A 5,583-nucleotide genomic window follows, 5' to 3' on the forward strand; every position below is an offset into this window, starting at 1 on the left:
ATTATTATTTTACCGTTTAACCACTCCATAGTCCCAAATTGCCAGAATTATTTCATCTCTCCGTTGCAGTGAACATAGATATATTCAATCGCACTATTTCTCCAGTGCTGTCACAATAACTTAAACACAGTGTTGTAGTAAAGTTGTATGAAGCTAGACGCTGCTGTTGACTCACAGTCGCCGACTGCTAGATATTAAACATGCTAGATATTAAACATGCTAGATATCTGCCGGTCGTCTGCGATGAGTTGGCGACCACTCGGCGACGGCTCGGCGAGCGTCTTTCAGCAGTTCACACTACACGACTGAGCGAGCGCCGAGTGATCCCCGATTTGCCTCCGACCACAGTTTATGTCGGCGATCTACAAAAACAGTCGGCGACTGAAAAACCAGCCTAAAATCGTGTAGTGTGAACCTGAACTTATTTCTCGCATATTAATGTTGATGGGCCCCCTAGCTAAATTCGCCTTGAGCCCCCAAATTGCTAAGTCCGCCACTGCTTAACAAAATGACACTGCTACAAAATACTGTGTTATAAATATGATTAAAATAAATGTCCAGTACTTTCCTGGAGAAGCCATCTATGCCTCCAAAGATCACCATATTGTACCTTGAGTGATAAATGATGTTAAATTTAATACAGTCAATGCCAAAGACAAATATGAAAGAACACTTTGCTGCTTAGATTTATTGTACAAATCTAATCAACTTGTGATTTGTATCAATGTGCATCAGTGACTTTGGGCCTGGCACAGAGTATGTCCTCCTGATTACACAGCCTAACTCTGACATTCTGGAAACTACGCCAATGGTGTCTACTTGGTGCATTGAAGAACGGACTCTCTCCCACTGTACCCAATGTCCTTGTGCCCTCAGCAAGCCCATCATCCTGTATCCTGCATTTGGATTGCTGGCATGGATGGTTGACACTAGGGAGTCCAGTAGGGAGTCCAGTGGAAGTGTACCATATTTTGAATATTTAATAATTAATCTTTAAATTAATTAATAATAAATAGGTCAGGTAATCATTATGATGAAATTAAAAAATAAATAAATAAATAAAAATTCTATTAATATTCTGAGAAAATGCTGTAACCTAAAGATTCTGTTAACACAATTAGACACAATATGTTAAAAACAGGCATGATTAATTATTTATTCATTAGGCTACTGTTAGTAAATTATAGGATACCAGACAACTCAAAGAAATTATGCAAATAAAGTTTAAAATAATTAAAAGTATTATGATTATAGTTAGTTTTAATATAGAAAATATTTAATAAATATTTTGTGTTGGTTTATTAGGACATACATTTTGTGCTTTTGTTCATGTATTACACCTTACGCCGTAAGGCGGCCATGATTAATCAGATCGTCTGACCACCTGTACCGGCTAAAAAAAAAAAAATTTCTTATATTTCTGATAAAAATTTAACTTAATCAGAATAAAGATAAAATACTGAATTTATCTTGTATCTACCTCTGAAGCTCTTCCGATGTCTGAAATACAGGCGGTCCCCGGGTTACGACGTCTTCGTAAATCAATTTTTGGTGTAAATCAGAACATACGTACAAACTGTACGTAAATAACATACTATACGCAGTTATCCTATCCTAAAGCTAACCTTTTGGCAAATACCTTTATCCATAGCTGCGTTTAACTAATCCTGACACCGCGCACACCAAACACCAAGTTCCGTTTACGACGCAGAATCACTTGGGTCTAAACGAGGCTTTATACAGTAAATGGGAGATGTGTAGTAACCACGAAAAACCGTAACTCGGGATCATCATAACCGGGGACCGCCTGTATGATGTTTATGTTGATTGAATCGGAGCATTAATGTCTTCGACCAATCAAGTTGAAAACATAAACTGACCAAAACAAACTGGACTTAAGGCAGGAGGGAGGTAGCTTTTTTACGTAATGTCCGAAAATCAGAAGGCGAGATGACCCGCAAGTCAATCAAGGGACACCGCCGTGATCCATCCAGCGCTGATGATCCAGTGAGAGGATCATATTTCGGCCTCAAAACAGATAGCACGCGCGCGTGTATGGTTTATTATAGTGATTTTTCCCCCCAAAAATTCAAATGACGGAAATCCGTCGTGGTGACGGAGAACTTTAACCCATGCACTAGGCCAGGGGTCGGCAACCATTGAGACATGGAGTGCCAACTTAAACATTTCTAATCAATTAGTGTGCCACTGTCAACGGTGGGTTGGGGGGGGGGGGGGGGGGGGGGCGTTCTGTCCGTGTATATTGTTATTGTTACCCGGGGGGGGCAGAGTGAACTACTAATAGACCAGGGGTGAGTTTCCCAAAACGTTCTTAGCCCAGATTTATTTAAGCGAACTCGGAGTGGTCGTTTTCTGCGTGGTCCTAGCGCTTGATTCGTCGCTATTTAAATATCTTTAAATGTCTGTTACATTTTTTGCAGATGCTGGTCCAGCGTGCCATAGGTTGCCGACCCCTGCACTAGGCGAACCTTTTTTTTCTCGCGGACATGTCGGTACGCCCACCGGAATTCCGGCGTGGCGCCTGAAAACTATCAGGCCTGCAGTTAAAAAAAACGTATCCGGTGTTTGTTCCATCATTGAAGGAGTTATCCGCAATTGTTCTGCCTTGAATTCCTTTCTTTTTGCCACAAAAAATAAGCTGAGTCACGATTCTTGTCCCATTCCCCACCACCCCGCCCACTTCCCCGTACAAGTGCTCAAATCTGTTTTGCAACATGTACACCGAGATATGTGTTGTAAAAGTCGAGGCGGGCAGATTTGAAGTCGCTGAATTCGTGTACATTTCCTGCCAGTGATTTATTTACATTCACGCTCAGATTTTTATTCTACAAATTCTCACATCAAAACTATGTTGAAATCCTGAATCCCTTAAATGGTAAGCACAATAAAAGTCAGAAGCAGTTGGGTAAGATAATAAAGTACAATGATTTATTTAACAAAGTATGGATTAATTAAGCAAGTATGGATTAGTTCCAGAGACCCCCGTTACGCACAAGGCGTCTGCCACAGAGAGCCCAGAGACCCCTCCCCAAGAGACCCCTGTTACAAACACACAAGAGCTAATTCCCCTCTCCGAACTCTCATCTTTTATACTTTAATTATAAGCACACACAGTGAACATGAGGTGATTAACTAAATGTGATTGGACAACACATTAAGTAATTAACACTGATTTGACAGAAGTATATTAGCCTCTCCCCTCGAATGCGCTCCCCATGCTTAGCATCCTCGTGATGGCATGGTGGACTGACTGTTGCCGTGGCCACTTCCAAGTGGAGATTAGGCACCTCCAGCAAGGTCAGTTTAGGAACACCAGAGGAACATCAGATTAGGACTGAGCCGAGGCCGTCCAGAGAGCACACAAACACATGTGAGGCCAACTGAAGTTATGAGAATGGCTTCAGTGCCATGATTAACACACATGAGTTAAAAGAGTCCTAACCTATACATCTAATGTGTTTAATATATACTAAGAAAGCCTGGCATAAAGGGAAATCATACAATTTCCATCACAACTACAAGTGCAACTTTTAGTTTACAGGTTCTCAAATTAAAAATACAAGTGCAAATTTTAGTTTACATGTTCTCAAATTAATAATACAAGTGCAACTTTTAGTTTACAAGTTCTCAAATAAAAAATACACATACAGATTTTGTTTTACAAGTTCTCAAATCAGGTCCTTCACGCTCTCTAGTTTTGCTACAGATCTCCATAAGAAACGCCCTGTTTAAGCAGAGATGTAGGTATAGGATCAAGAATGCAGGTAGTAGACTTAGAACTGGCGAGGTGTTTAATTATATGATCAGATTTAATTAAAGAAAAAGTAAAGAATGACAGAGGGCAAGACAGTCATCTGGGAGGAAGTGGAGAAAGAAGAACTACGTGATTGATCCTTCAGCAAATCCTGGTAGATAACTGAGACTGTTAGTGAAAAAACTAAGAAATGCGTTACATTGATCAGATGTAGGGGCCAGAGGAGACGAAGGGGGACGAAGATTATTAACAATTTTAAACAGTCGCTTGGGGTCGGAACCAGAGTTATTTATTGCAGAAGTGTAATATAGAGCACGGACTGAGTTTAGGGCATCCTTATATTAGGGGAAGTGGTCAATATAAGCCTGGTGATGAACAGGCAAACCAGTTTTCTTATATAGCCGCTCAAGACGCCTGCCCGTAGTCTTTAGAACACGTAGGTCAGGTGTAAACCAGGGTGATACGTGGGTGGAGGGAACATATCGAGTTATCACATGCTAAGGAGTTCAGAGTGTCAGAAAGGGAATGATTGTAGACAGATAAGTCCAGGGTTGCCAACTCTCACGCAATGAGCGTGAGACACACACATTTGACTGTCTTTACATGCTCACACGCCACACATCCGATTTCTCACGCCGAAAAAAAACTAGTTTATTTACCTCTGATCTACATCTATGATTTTGTTTTACTAGGTGAAATGAGGATATCCATTTTAGAGTACCAGCTAACGTTTTATTTCCTTTAATTTAATTTATTTATCCTTTTATTTATTTTATTTTCCTTATTTCATTTTATTTATTTTTATTTTATTTTATTAACGTATTTCCTCAGTTTTTGAAACTGCTGGATATAAAAGACAAATACTATTTAGTGTGATTAAATAAATATTCTATCACTTAAAGAAATAATATAATTATTAGGAGTTCATACTTATTACACCTGTGTCACCTCTAACACTATAGCTGTGATCAGCAGCTATGGGCCCTGTCTTTACAGGTCCAGTGGTGCATCGTAGTGCAGGGGGCTTCCTCTTTCTGAGTGCGGGGCGATGCACAAAAATGGTGGGAACAGCATCTGCTCTCAGCCTGGTCTTGCCCTGTTTGGTTCTGATGAACTGGTCTGCCTCAAAATGTGCCTGCAGAGTGATGTAAGTTTACTCCTCACACATGACAACTCAGTTTTGTCTACCCATATACATATCCCATAGTGGGTGAATACACAGTATTAGAGAACACTTACTGGATACGTATACACTCATTACACATATAAAAAACAACCAAGGATGTGCAACAAATTCAAATTCATATCACATCAATACTCATAATAATCAGTTTCTCCTGTCTTTTTCTCCTCTCTCTCTTTAGGCCAAAGAACCATAGGGGATTCAATGGAGCCTGCAACTAGATAGCACCCTCACCCTGCACCCGAGTCTGTCTGGAGTCTTTGATTTTTGTTCACTATTCTGTATTTTAATAAATCAGGCATTAAGCTTTCCAATAGTGTGTTTATTGTGAAAAGTTCAAATGCAGTGTGATTACCTCTCATATATTTGCTGTTGTAATCTTTAGTGAGGGTAAGATTGCTCCTGCTTAGTTGAGACAACCATTTTTTTCTCCTCTCAGTATCAGTGGGGAAACCATAAATTTTTGCTCCTTTCTCTGATCGATTGGAGCATCCCCATGCAGCACAGCAAACCATGGTGGACACTACGCTAACAACACAGAGGAAAGGACACAGAAAAACTGCTTGACATGATATTCATATTTGAGATTATTAGAGATTTATTTAATGAATTAATTGCTGTAAAT

The sequence above is a fragment of the Brachyhypopomus gauderio genome, chromosome 11, assembly GCF_052324685.1.
Source record: "Brachyhypopomus gauderio isolate BG-103 chromosome 11, BGAUD_0.2, whole genome shotgun sequence".
In the NCBI taxonomy this organism is placed as follows: Eukaryota; Metazoa; Chordata; class Actinopteri; order Gymnotiformes; family Hypopomidae; genus Brachyhypopomus; species Brachyhypopomus gauderio.